The sequence below is a fragment of the Symphalangus syndactylus genome, chromosome 17 (genome assembly GCF_028878055.3).
Source record: "Symphalangus syndactylus isolate Jambi chromosome 17, NHGRI_mSymSyn1-v2.1_pri, whole genome shotgun sequence".
Classification (NCBI taxonomy): domain Eukaryota; kingdom Metazoa; phylum Chordata; class Mammalia; order Primates; family Hylobatidae; genus Symphalangus; species Symphalangus syndactylus.
This window is the reverse complement of record NC_072439.2, coordinates 62,716,830-62,731,584: the sequence shown is the minus strand read 5'-3', so window position 1 is coordinate 62,731,584 and position 14,755 is coordinate 62,716,830. Positions and strand designations below refer to the sequence as shown.

The 14,755-nt window shown below is 38.2% G+C and overlaps 1 non-coding gene across 1 annotated transcript; it reads right to left on the bottom strand.

Moving 5' to 3' along the window:
* Window positions 1-1,028: 1,028 nt before the first annotated feature.
* LOC134733378 (small nucleolar RNA SNORA72) lies at window positions 1,029-1,160 on the bottom strand. Its single transcript, XR_010116824.1, has one exon. It is a non-coding gene; the product is annotated as a small nucleolar RNA SNORA72 (small nucleolar RNA).
* Window positions 1,161-14,755: the final 13,595 nt, after the last annotated feature.

Genomic DNA, 14,755 nt, shown 5'->3' with positions numbered 1-14,755 from the left:
GTCCTTTAGCTCTAATATGTAATTCCAAGGTCTACTGGAAACTCCTTTTGTTCATAATCACTAGTACCTGGCCCCTATTGATTTTGATTAAGTATGTGAGGTCTGTTGTTGTCCATTACTTAGCTAATGTTGCACAATCTTATCCATTACAACAACACGAACAACACAGGAACATGGCACTCAGTCTAAAATCTGTTGGCTTCCCATGCAGAGTAAGACTCTAACTCCTCAGCTTTATGGCCTTTGATGTTTTGGCTCCCACCAACCCTTCCAGCTAATCTCATTTATATTCTGTCTCCAGAACAAGACCTGAATTCATGCCTTTGCCTAAAGTACCAGTTTCTCTGCTTTTCACCTACTTCCATTTTCACTCTACTCATACTGAAAGACCAAACTCAAATGTCACCTTCACCAGGTGTTATTTGGAATCCTCTCTCATTTAACATGGAGATTGGCCAGAGACGGAGCAAAAAATGTCTGCTAAATAGTGAGTTTTTAAGTTCCATTCTAGGAAATTTTGATTGGATTATTAACCTAAAATTATTTTTCTAGATTATGATCTAAGCAATTAAAGGAGAAAAAGAACTATTAGAATGCTTGAAAATATCATCTTTGATAATATCCTTTGGAAATCAAGCACAGAAAATATTTTTAACACCGTTTTTCTTTAATCAAAAGTATTTCTTTAATCAAAAATAAAATAATCTAATATAGTTTGTAAATGCATCTCAGGTAGTACTTATTTTAAATAATTAAACCTTTTGTTATGAGGATTAACTGCTTAGTTTTTATTTATTTTTAAATTTTTATATACAGTTTTTACAATTCATTTAATAGCAACTGGTACCATCAAATTTCTATACTTTGGTTATCCCTTCTTTAGACAACAGTCTGCAAATTAGCACTGATTTTTTGCAAAAGTTATTATGTTAGCTGTACTGTCATTTTTCTTAAGGTTGACCAAAGATAACCTAGAATCACAGCCATTATATGATCGCACAAAATGATCATATAATATGTCAGACCTGGTTTATCACCAGCATTTATAAAACCAGACCTGGGGAAAGAACTAGGTCTAGGGATACATGCATGGTCTTAATATTGCGAATGTTTAGCCTGTCGTGATTATTACAAAATCAGAACAGCGAGAATATTCACAGTAACTCTTAATAAGTGATAATACTCCAACACATGAATAGATAACATGCTGAACTCCATTAGTTGTCCTATTAGCTGAGAAGACATTTGTGAACAGCGTAAGTCAGAGCTTTTCTTGCTGAACTCATGCACTTTCATTTTAATTGGGGGTGGAGAGATGGACAATACACAAATCTTGTATCAAAGTGATTGATATTTAGCATTTTAAATAAGAATGATTGAGTGGCCAGTTTAGAATGCAGGGTCTGGAAAGGCCTGAGAAGGCAATATTCAAGCTGAGATCTAAAATTGAAAAGGAGATGACAGTGGAAAATTCAGGAGGAAGAGCATTCTAAGCAGAAGGTCCTGGAGTACTGTGGGGAGACAGAGTGGTACATGATATTGGAGAAGAGGCACAGATAGATCACGTATTTCCTTGTAAGCAAGCACAAAGAGTGTAGATTTAAATCTCCAAGCAAAGAAGCCCTTGGAAAAGTTTACAAAGGGAAGCAACATGATCTAGTTTATTGTTGTTCTTTTTCTTCTTTTTTTAAAAAAGATCACTTTGGAAACTCTAGCAAACAGATTTGGGGGGCAGAAGGTGAGGCCAACTGGAAGGCAATAGTCAGATCCACAGATGATTTCGCTCAGAGTAAGATGGTGTTTGTGAAGCTTGAGAAAAGATTAATCCAATTTGGAAGCTGAGTCAAAAGATCTTGTTTATCCATTGGATGAGAGAGAAGTTGGGGGAGGAAATTCATTCCAGAATACTACTGCCTATTTATGTACTTCTTAAGATTCTTTGAGACAGTCATAATGTCTTACTGTGTGAAGTTATCAGTGTCAAAATGAAGTCACTTACGTCAAATCTAATGAAATGGAGCCAGGAGGCTATGGAGAAGAAGCCCTCAGGCACCTAAGTTTGTAGCACGAATTATCGCAAGAAATTCCTCAAAATCACAGTATTCCAGATAAGCCACTTGCACAAGGACACTTGCCTAACAATGGCTGTCTCCACCAATAAGCTAATGCCAACTCCTGCAACAAGCCCCTGTAACCAATGGTCTTTGTTTCAAAGCAGGTTACCTGTAATTCTTTTTTCTTTTAAAAGTCTGCTCTTACCCAAACCTCTTTGGATGCACCTACGGTCTGACATAGAACCCACATCCCAAATGGTAATTTCTTGCTATTCTCGAATTAACTCTGTTTTGGAGAGTCGGTCTCTCTGCTGTTTATTTTAGATTGACAACTGGTTCCTTTATTAATTAATGAGTTAATTGACACATGTTCATTTTATGTTTGTATATTTGCACAGATTTCTGATTTTACCTTTTAGAAATAATCTTTAACGTTGGATGAGTTGAGGAGTGAGTGCGAAATGAGTAGAGGCAACACATGTATACAACTCTTTTTTAAAGTTTAGATTAGAGGTCAAGTTGTTCTTCCATTACCCCTCCAGAGAGGCAGCCTCTACATTGTTCTGTAGAAATAACCAATCCCTATTGCATGCAATCTCAGTGCAACCATCAGACAAGGTGCCCCCAAGGTTCAGATATGGCCCTATAAGTTGGCCAGAGCTATTGGTCACTAAGGCTGATGTCACATCGACTCCACACAAGCCCCACTGCTCTTGACGCCTGCCTCTCCCTCAACAAATGAGATTCTGGGTCCTTGGGGGTGAGAACACCCACAGGGTGACACCAGCATCAGCATGCAGCAGCAGCAGGTAGGGCATGACGTCAGTGCGTTGTGTGGGCCAGGAGTAGGGTCTAATCATTGCTCTGTAGGCTGCGGCTCAAGGGCAGCCCCAAGTGTGTGGAGGCTGAGGGGCATGACACCACCTCGCTGCAAGGGCCAGGGGTGGGGCTAGGTGCCCCTTCCCCCTTTCTCTGGATCATAGGCCCTGGCAGGGTGAGAGGACATCAGGATGGTGTGCTGGTGGACTCTCTGGCCCTTTTGCAACACCGTAGTCCCCACGACCATCAGTGTAGGGAGTATTCACCTTTTAAAATGGAAAGACCGAAGGTTCAGAGGGGTGAACTAACTTGCACATATAATATATCAGACCTGGTTTATCACCAGCATTTATAAAAATTAGATTACATAGCAGAGCTGGATTCTAGATAGTCTAATAATTCTTTTTCTTTAAAAGGAAGATAATCATATTTTACTCATGAGATATTTTGAAGTTTAAATTAGGTAATGTACACAAAGCACCTTACATATCCCTAAAATTCCTGCATATGTTCCTTACCCATGGCACCTGTCCATCCAACACAGAGCAGGGACCAATTCTGATTTCTAGCTGGATCTCCAGTAACTCAACACAAAGGAGAAGCAGAGTATACTGGGCAAAAGGCCTGAAGCTAAGATAGTAGATCTTATCAAGCAAAACATAAGGCCAAATGCAGGTGTCTCAGCTGCACCCTGACAAGCACACACATAGGCACACACCCGAACTTGCACCTCTCACCTTATCTTTTTATTGACATCACCCTTCCTATAATCATCCAGACTGAAAATCTGCTATCATTCTGCTCTTTCATGCCTGGCACACCTGATTAGTCCCTCACTCCATCTCCTATTCCTTCCCTAGTCTCTATTTCCCTTAGATAAGGCCTCCTCAGATGACCTCTAACTTACTCAAATTGCTTCCTTAATTCAATTAATAAATATTTATTTATGTTTAATAATCATTTAGTTCACCAAATATTTCCAATTTTACCCTTTCCCAGCACATAATGGGATTATGCTTCCTGGTCTCTGAGCAGTGAGGTGTTTGAGCAGATGTGACCCACCCCTACCCACCCCACTCTCTTACTTTCAGATACAGCATATAGTTGCCACTTTGAGGAACTCAAGAGCTCTCTTTTCCTTCTCTCTCAAGAAGGAAATCTCAATAGATTCTGTCTCAAGAAACTGCTGTCTTTGCTCATGTATAAGAAATAACAGCTCATTTGCTGAAGTTTGATCATGAGATTGCAGAAATTCAGTCACATCTTCAGGCTCCACTTCTAATTGTAGTTCTTTTGCTATTTCCATCACATCTGCAGTGACCCCCTCCACTGAAGTCTTGAACTCCCTCAAAGTCATTCATGAGGGTTGGAATCGACTTCTTCCAAACTCCTGTTAATGTTGACATTTTAACCTCCACTAATCACAAATGCCTCTAATACACCTAGAACGGTGAACCCTTTCCAGAAGCTTTTCAATGTACTTTGCCCAGATTCATCAGTGAAATCATTATCTATGGCAGCTATAGCTTTACAAAATGTATTTCTTAAATAACAAGACCTAAAAGTAAAAATTACTCCTTGATCCATGGGCTGCAAAATGGATGCTGTCTTAGCAGGCATGAAAACAACATTAATCTCCTTGTATACCCATCAGAGCTTTTGGGTGACTAGGTACATTTTCAATGAGGAGTAATCTTTTGAAAGAATCTTTTTTTCTAAGAAGTAGGTCTCAATATTTCAGGTTAAAATATTCAGTAAACCATGCTGTAAACAGATATGCTGTCATCTAGTCTTTGTTACTCCATTTCGAGAGCATAGGCAGAGTAGATTTAGCATAACTTGTAAGGGCCTTAGATTTCTTGGGATGGTAAATGAGCACTGGCTTCAATTTAAATTCACTGTCTGCATTAGCTCCTAACAAAATAATCAGCCTGTTGTTTGAAGCTTTGAAGTCAGGCATTGGCTTCTTCTCTTCTCTCTACCTGTAAAAGTCCTAGATGGCATCTTCTTCCAATAATAGTAGGTTGTTTCATCTGCATTGAAAATGTATTGTTTAGCGTAGCCACCTTCGTCAATTATCTTTGCTAGATCTTCTAGGTAACTTGCTGCAGCTTCTCCATCAGCACTTGCTGTTTTACCTTGCACTTTTATGTTACAGAGATGACTTCTTTCTTTAAACCTCATGAACCAACCTCTGCTAATTTCAAACATTTCTTCTGCAGCTTCCTCACCTCTCTCAGCCTTCACAGAATTCAAGAAGCCTTGCTCTGGATTAGGCTTTGGAGGAAGGGGATGCTGTGGCTGGTTTGACCTTCTATCCTGACCACTAAAACTTGTCTCCACATCAGCAGTGAGGCTGTTTCACTTTCTTTTCATTCATATGTTCATTGGAGTAGTAGTTTTAATTTCCTTTAAGGACTTTTTCTTTGCATTCCCAACTTGGCTGTTTGGTGCCAGAGGACTAGCTTTTGGCCTGTCTTGGCTTTTCAACATGGCTTCCTCCCTAAGTTTAATCATTTCTAGCTTTTGATTTAAAGTGAAAGACATGGACTCTTTCACTTCAACACTTAGAGGCCATTGTAGGGTTATTAATTGGCCTAATTTCAATATTCTTGTGTCTCAGGGTATAGGTGGACTTGAGGAGAGGGAGAGAGATGGGGGAATGGCCAGTTGGTGGAACAGAGAGAACACACACAACATTTATTGATTACCGTCTTATACGGGCAGGGTTCAAGGTGCCCCAAAACAATTACAGTAGTAATATCAAATTATCACTAATCATAGATCACCATAACAGATATAATAATAATGAAAACGTTTGAAATATTGTGAGAATTACCAAAAAGGATCACATACACACGAAGTGAGAAAGTGCTATTGGAAAAATGGTGCTGATAGGCTTGCTGGATTCAGGGTTGCCACAAACCTTCAATTTATGAAAACAAAATACCTGCGGAGTATAATAAAACAAAGCACAGCAAAATAAAGCATGCCTGCATAAGGACTTAAATATTTATCAAATGGATGATGGTTCATTGGATCCTTCAAGGCTCATTAAAAATGCTGTTGCTACTTTAACAAATTACCACAAAATTAATGGCTAAAACAACACAAAATTATTATCTTGAGCTTTTATAGGTGTTAGCAGAGCTGCATTTCTTTTTGGCAGATCTAATGAAGAACCTGTTTCCTTGCTTTTCCCAGCCTCTAAAAGCTGCCCACATTCCTTGGCTCATGGCCCTGATATTCCATCTTCACAGCCAGCAGTTAACATCTGAGCATCTTCGAGAGTCACATCCCCTTCTAACTCTGAACTCAGTTGGGAAAGGTTCTCTGATTTTAAAGATTAATGTAATTATTTTGGGCTCACTTGGATAATTCAGGATAATCTCCTCATCTCAACACCCTTAATCGCTTTTTCCTTTTACCATGTGAGGTAACATATTCATAGTTCTAGGGGTTAGAATACGGACATCTCTGTGGGGGGGTGAAGGCAGCATTATTCTGCCTACTATATTTCGGAGTCTTTCCTTGTTTTTCTCTCTAGCTTGGCATTTACCCCTCAATATTAGCCAATTGAAGACTTCTCTAAAAAGCATCAGGGGTTCCACCAAAAGTAGGGTAATCACATAATTTATTGTTCACACTGAGACACTTTTGAGAATGAAAGGGGACACCATTGATATGTACACCAGGACTCAGGTGTACACTGGACTGACCGGACATGGCAGAATGAAGTGAGTGTGTGACCTGTGGAGTTGGAGTTAAGTTAAAGCAACATTATTATGGACTTCTACCCTCTAGCCTGATCTTAGAGACAGATCAAGAAGATATTGGGAGGCTTTACTTTCCTCAGAAAATTCATGCCTTAGGCTGGAGGTGGGATGCTTTATCTGGTTCAACAGGCTAAGCAGGATCTTTTTCTCTTCTGCTTTAACAATAAACAATATAAAGCTTTTATTAAGAACGTTAGACTTTTATCTTTTATCTATGATATATCCCAGATTGACATGTGTCTTTTGACTTTGTTTATGATGAAGCCTCCTTTAGCAAAGTAGTTTCAATATACTTTGTAGCCACTTAACCAAAGATATAAAGAATTCAAAGTGACGAAACTAGGAATCTGCCTCATATTGGACTTGTAAATAATGATTTTCAGCTTTGGAGAGAAAAGAAAAACATACTAAAGAATTTCACAGCTTTTCCCTTATCTTATCAAGGCTTTCCATTGCAAACTCTGTTAGTCTTAGAACCAGAAGATATTTCAGAAAATCACGTTAATATACTCAGAGTCAGTTACTGCTTTGCAGTTGCAAAATAGTAGCTTTCCAATTCTATCATGCCCTCTACTTTTTCTGTATAAAAGAGCTTTCCTGGGACGAGGTGGCCGAGTGGTTAAGGCGATGGACTGCTAAAAGAGCTTTCCTTTCTCCCCACCCCAAACTTTTTCTTTCCTTTGCTTCTTCTTATATTTTCAATGAATATCACTATGGATTTATGGGTTTTATTTTTGTTTATTTAATGTATGTTATCCATTACAATATATATATGGTAATGTGTTTTTTTATGGTAAATTTTTTTTTTTTTTAGACAGAGTCTCGCCCTGTCACCCAGGCTGGAGTGCAGTGGTGTGATCTTGGCTCACTGCGACTTCCATCTCCTGGGTTCAAGCAGCCTGAGTAGCTGGGATTACAGGCACATGCCACCATGCCTGGCTAACTTTTGTATTTTTAGTAGAGACAGGGTTTCGCCATTTTGGCCAGGCTAGTTTAGAACTCCTGACCTCAGATGGTCTGCCTGCCTCGGCCTCCCAAAGTGCTAGGATTACAGGCATGAGCCATGGTGCCCATTCTATATTCTTCTTCTTCTTTTTTTTTTTTCAGACAGAGTGTCGTGTTGTCACCCAGGCTGGAGTGCAGTAGCATGATCTTGGCTCACTGCAACCTTGGCCTTCCAGGTTCAAGCAATTATCGCGCCTCAGCCTCCCGAGTAGCTGGGACTACAGACGCGTGCCACCACACCCAGTTAATTTTTTGTATTTTTTGGTAGTGACAAGGTGTTGCCATGTTGGCCAGGCTGGTCTTGAATTACTGACCTCAAGTGATCTGCCCACCTCAGCCTCCGAAAGTGCTGGGAGTACAGACATGAGCCACCGCACCCAGCCCTGTATTCTGTTTTGATGCTCAAATTGTCTCGGATTTGGCCCTTTAAGCTGGAGTCCCTTTAAGCTGCTCTAGTAACCTTTTGACCTGTCTCTATCAGTCTTTGGGTTCTTTCTTGTTCTCTGGCACAAGAGAGTTGTAGGCCCACTTTACCTGCCCCTGACCTGAACTGTCATTTCTCCAAAGAGCTCAGGTTCCTGTCAGTAGGGACTAATATTTAGAAACCAAGATCTGGGCTTTAGGTATACTCACTGCTGCTGGGTGTCATTGCCTCTTGGCCCTTTTAGTTTCCTTTTGGCATGTCCCTTTCTCATTCTTTGTTTGGCTGAATAGTTTTTCACTCTTGGAATATACCTTAAAAAAAAATCAGTCTCCTATAGAAGAACGTTTAGGTTACTTCCAACATTTCGCTATTATGAAGAATGCCACAATGAATAACCCTGCACATATGTTTCTTCGGGTGTATGGTTATGTATCTTCAGGAAAAATTCCTACAAATGAGATTGCTACATTAAAAGGTAAGTGCAATTGTGGCTTTGTTAGATTTTGCTAAATTCTCCTCCAAAGAGGTCATGCCATTTTGTATTTCCACCAGCATTTGATGAGAGTATTCATTTTCCGACAGCCTCACTAACAGAATTATAGAATGGTATCAAACTTACACATTTTTGCAACCTTGTGAGAAATAGTGTCTAAATGTAGTAATAATTTGCATTTCTCTAATGCAAGAAGAAGCAGCTGAGGATTCTGACATACTAAAGGGCCATTTGAATATCATTTATTAACTGTGTGCATGCTTTTTGTACATTTTTCTAGAAGGTTTTGGTTCTTTTTTCTTGATTTTTGTGTTCTTTTATATTAGGAACGTAAGATCCTGGTCTACGATATATATTAATTCTAATATTAACATTTTATAACATTTGTCTTTTGACTTTGTTTATGTTTGCTGCAATTTCTTTCATTTTTACATAGTCCAGTTTAACAATATTTTTATTTATTGTGCCTGGACTTTGAGTTATAATTGGGTAAAAACTGCTACTAATTTTGGCACTAATTTTTTTCATACTGTTAGTAATTTGAATTCTGACAAATGTATCTACTTACTTTGATGTAATAATGCTATAGTCATTAGTCATCTAATGACAAAGTTTTCATGCCTCTTTTTTACTTTCTGTCTTTTTAAAGAATTCATTTAGATTAATCTGACATTGATTTTTAGAAAGCAATTTGGCAATATGTATTGAGGCATAAAACATGTTCTCACTTTTCAACATTGAACTACTATCCTAGGGGAATAATCCCAAACTCAGTACTTAACACAGGGCCTGGTATTTATTAGGTTTTCAATCAATATTTGCTGAGTGAAGTAATAAATATGGGGGCAGCAGTACATGCATGAAAATATTTTTGCTGAATTACTTACCACATGAAAAATTGGCTGCAATGTAAAAAACTAATGGTAGAGAAATGGTTAAAAACATGTAACTGTGTGCAACTACCTAAACATTTAATATGATATGTCTACTACATTGGAAATGAGGTAACACTGAAAATTGATGGTTCTAAAAGATATATAACATGGTAAAGTTACATAATATGTGAATGTGATGATAGAAGAAAAAAATCGAATTACCAAATTATCAAAAATGATATATTGAGACAAATACTACATGATCTCACATAAATGTGGAATCTTAAAAAGTTGAACTCATAGAAGCAGAGAGTAGAATAGTGATTACCAGGCTTGGTGCAGGTAGATATCGGTCAAAAGATACAAATTTTACTCAGGAGGAATGAGTTCAGGAGCTCTATTGTACAGCATGGTGATTATAGTTTATAACAATGTATTGCATAACTGAGCATCACTAACAGAGTAGATTTTGTGTTCTCACCACAGAAAAATAAGTATGTGAGGTAATGCATATATTAATTGAGCCATCCCAAACTGTATACATATTTCAAAATGTCACATTGTACATCATAAATCTATACAATTTTTATTTATCTGTTAAAAAATAAATATAATTTTAAATGATACATTGAATTATATACACACTGAAGAAGAATTAAGACTGCAAGAAAATGCAGCAAAATGCTAATAGTTATATTTACCCATTTTTTCTAACTTTCTGTAATTTTATGATATATTTCTGATGAAGAAACCAAATTTTATTAAATATCGATTCTCTGCTCCCTAGCTGTCCTTAGACTCCAAGTAGAGCAATAGAGAAAGTATTTGGGTTTTTTTAGTTTTTGGTTTTTGTTTTTTTCTTTCTTTTTTTTTTTTTTTGAGATGGAGTTTCCTTCTTCTTGTTGCCCAGGCTGGATTACAGTGGTGCAATCTCGGCTCACTGCAACCTCCACCTCCTGGGTTCAAGTGATTCTCCTGACTCAGCCTCCTGAGTAGCTGGGACTACGGGCGCACACCACCACGCCCAGCTAATTTTTGTATTTTTGGTACAGATGGGGTTTCGCCATATTGGCCAGGCTGGTCTCAAACTCCTGATCTCAAGTGATCTGTCCGCCTCAGCCTCCCAAAATGCTGAGATTACATGCATGAGCCACTGCACCCGGCTGAGAAAGCATTTGATAATATGAAGCAGGCCATGGCTTAAGAGAGAATTAAACTGCACAGAAGCACAGTATAGAGTTCTCACCAAACAACTGATAGTGAAAGCTTGATTATGTATAAAAGACCACAGTAAATGCTTTTCACAATTTTAGGTGGAGTCTCAGATCTCTTCACTGTACTAATGGGGATAATAAGGTTACTCCACAGATTTAATGTGAGGATTAAATGAGATAATACGTATAAATGCTAAGAACAGAACTTGGTCTACAGTGAATTTTCAATACATGTTAACTGTTTTGGTTATCGGATTTGTTTTTCTTTAATTATTAATACTTGGTTACAGTGCCCCCATGTGTCTATACATTACAATACTCTGGTCTTTAAAAGAACTTCTTAATACTTTAGATTAATGCATTTGAAATGACAATTCTAAGGCCATACATGCATTGTCCACTCGTGTTTTACATACGCTATGAAGATTAAACAGCTCCTTTAAAAATAAAGTGTGTTATCCCCGAATATACAAGTAACACATGCTCACTGTAGAAACCTTGGAAAATATTGAGAACTGTACAGAATTCCAGTCACCTATGTACAGCTACCTAGATATTTTATGTATTTTATATATTCTATATATGAATTTTTACAAATTGGGATATGTGCATTTTTATGTTGTATTAAATTTTAGAATACATGTAAAATACATTATTAAAGCAAGAGCAGAAATAAAACTATGAGGCTACTGGGGGTTATCCCATTGTAAACAGAAGCTGGTGCTGTCACTACGGTCTCTTATGTTCCTCATTCATAGGCAATTAAAGTAGGTACATTAAACTCGAGTGGAAAAATGCTTTAAAGTGAAAGAAAGTCCAATCTGACTTAGAAGTACAATGTTGTATTATATTATACCTTACGTATAACTTGAGGAGAGATGTGTAAGAATCAGTTTGTTGGCTGGGCGTGGTGGCTCACGCCTGTAATCCCAGCATTTTGGGAGGCCGAGGCGGGTGGATCACGAGGATAAGAGATTGAAACCATCCTGGCTAACACGGGAAACCCCGTCTCTACTAAAAATACAAAACATTAGCCAAGGCATGGTGGCAGACGCCTGTAGTCCCAGCTACTCGGGAGGCTGGGGCAGGAGAATGGCATGAACCTGGGAGGCGGAGGCTGCAGTAAGCTGAGATCACGCCACTGCACTCCAGCCTGGGCATGAGCTTTAAAGCTCATATTTAAAGCTTATCATCAATGGAGGCCAAAACCATTAAGTGAAAGGCTTTTGGTGAATGGGATATTCATAAGCTCTCAAAAGATCATATTTATCATTTCAAATACATATCAAATTGTGTCTGTTCTGAACATATACAGACCCTTTTTCTTGTCATTGTTCCTTAAACAATACAGTATAACAACTATTTACATAGCATTTACATTGTATTAGGTATTATAAGTAATCTAAAAATGATTTAAAGTGTATGGGAGGATGTGGGTTGGTTATATGCAAATACTATGCCATTTATATCAAGGATTTGAGTATCCTCAGATTTTGGTATACCTGAGGAGGTCTTGGAACCAATTCTCAATGGATACTGAGGGAGGACTGTATAATAGTGTTGGTCATAACACAAATTCCTGGACACCCCCTACCCCCAACCAAGATTCTGATTAGTTAGTCTGGGGTGGTGGAGAGGGAGGGAGCAGGAATTTACATTTCTAAGCAGCTCACAGGCAATGCTGGTGATGCTGACCCATGGACCTGACTTTGAACAGCACTGAATTATAAAACTTTGAAATTACAAAGTGTCTGTGAGTCCATAGTGATGAGAAAGAGAGAGAGATAAATGATGGAGAAGGGTGATAAAGCTCATATTTATAGAGGAATGCCAGCTAGCAAATGTCAAGGAATTATAGATTTAGGGGGAAATCACCATTTTGTAGTTCCCAATGCAATAACTGATTCAGGTAAAGATCATCAATGGAGGCCAAAACCATTAAGTGAAAGGCTTTTGGGGAATGGGATATTTATAAGCTCTCAAAAGATCATATTTATCATTTCAAATACATATCAAATTGTGTCTGTTCTGAACATATACAGACCCTTTTTCTTGTCATTGTTCCTTAAACAATACAGTATAACAACTATTTACATAGCATTTACATTGTATTAGGTATTATAAGTAATCTAAAAATGATTTAAAGTGTATGGGAGGATGTGGGTTGATTATATGCAAATACTATGCCATTTATATCAAGGATTTGAGTATCCTCAGATTTTGGTATACCTGAGGAGGTCTTGGAACCAATTCTCAATGGATACTGAGGGAGGACTGTATAATAGTGTTGGTCATAACACAAATTCCTGGACACCCCCTACCCCCAACCAAGATTCTGATTAGTTAGTCTGGGGTGGTGGAGAGGGAGGGAGCAGGAATTTACATTTCTAAGCAGCTCACAGGCAATGCTGGTGATGCTGATCCATGGACCTGACTTTGAACAGCACTGAATTATAAAACTTTGAAATTACAAAGTGTCTGTGAGTCCATAGTGATGAGAAAGAGAGAGAGATAAATGATGGAGAAGGGTGATAAAGCTCATATTTATAGAGGAATGCCAGCTAGCAAATGTCAAGGAATTATAGATTTAGGGGGAAATCACCATTTTGTAGTTCCCAATGCAATAACTGATTCAGGTAAAGATCATCAATGGAGGCCAAAACCATTAAGTGAAAGGCTTTTGGTGAATGGGATATTCATAAGCTCTCAAAAGATCATATTTATCATTACAAATACATATCAAATCACTTATTAACAGCAGAGGAAAACAATTATATTTTTATCATGGGAAAAGCTAGTAATAAATTTAGTGTCACCAATAATAGGACAAACTGACACTATGTATTCCCTAGTGGATACAGTGGGAAGTACAATAGCATCTGTAGAATATTCTTGCCTAAAATATTTAACCTGAATCTAATCATGAAGAAACACAAATCCAGACTGTGGGACATAAATTGTCTGACTTGAACTCCTTAAAAATTTCTAGGACATGAAAAACTAGGAAAAGGTGGGGAAAATATTCTAAATTAAAAGTGACATAGCCAAATGCAATAGATTCTGGATCAAACAAGTTCTATAGATGATATTGGGTATCCTGGGGGAATTTGGTTATAGACTGTTTGATAACATTTAATTAGTGCTTGAAATTTTATGTGTAAATTAATGGCATTGTGGTTATATAGGAGAAGGTCAATTCTAAGGAGATACACGATAAAGTATTTACGTGTGAAGTGTCAGGGTGATTGCAACTGTGTGTGTGTGTGTGTGTGTGTGTGTGCATGTGTAGCGGGAGGTGGGAGGGGGGATATAAAGAGAGAGAGAGAGAGATACAGGAAGAGAAAAGAAGCCCAAATATGTTTACATAGGAGAAGGGTGATTCTAAGGAGATACACGATAAAGTACTTACGTGTGAAGTGTCAGGATGATTGCAACTGTGTGTGTGTGTGTGTGTGTGTGTGTGTGTGTAGCGGAAGAGAGTAGCGGGGAGAGAAAAAGAGAGAGAAACAGGAAGAGAAAAGCAGCCCAAATATGGCAAAATTGTAATGATTGGTGAATTTCAGTGAAAAGTACATTGGTGTTAATTTTACTCTCTCTTTCAACTTTTTAAGGTTTGGCATTTTTTAAAATAAAAAGTTGAGGAAAAATTAAATTCCCTCTTCCCTGCCTGTTCTGGGATGAGTCAAATGAGGCTGCTAGCCAGATTGGGTAGAAGGAGACAGGTAAGGGGATTTGCAAAGAAGAGAAAATTGGAAAAAGGAGGGTCTAGGTACACAAAGGAGGAGCAGGGACCATGATTCTAGTTTATTAGCGTCATTTAACAGCAGGGGTTATAACAACTTCCAGATCCCCATGGCTTAACACAATAAAAGGTTCTTTCTGGTTCAAGTCACTGTTCTAGTTGAGAAAACTGACTCAGAGAGGTAATCTGCCTAAAAGCCAAAGCAGGTGACAACCAGCATTCCTACCCAGTTATGATTCCAAAGCCTGTATTCGTTTTAGTATAGCACACTGCTCCTGAGAGGAAGGACTTGCCTATGGTATCCTGAGATTAGAATGGAACTGTCCTAGGTCCCAATCTGCCATGCTTTTCAC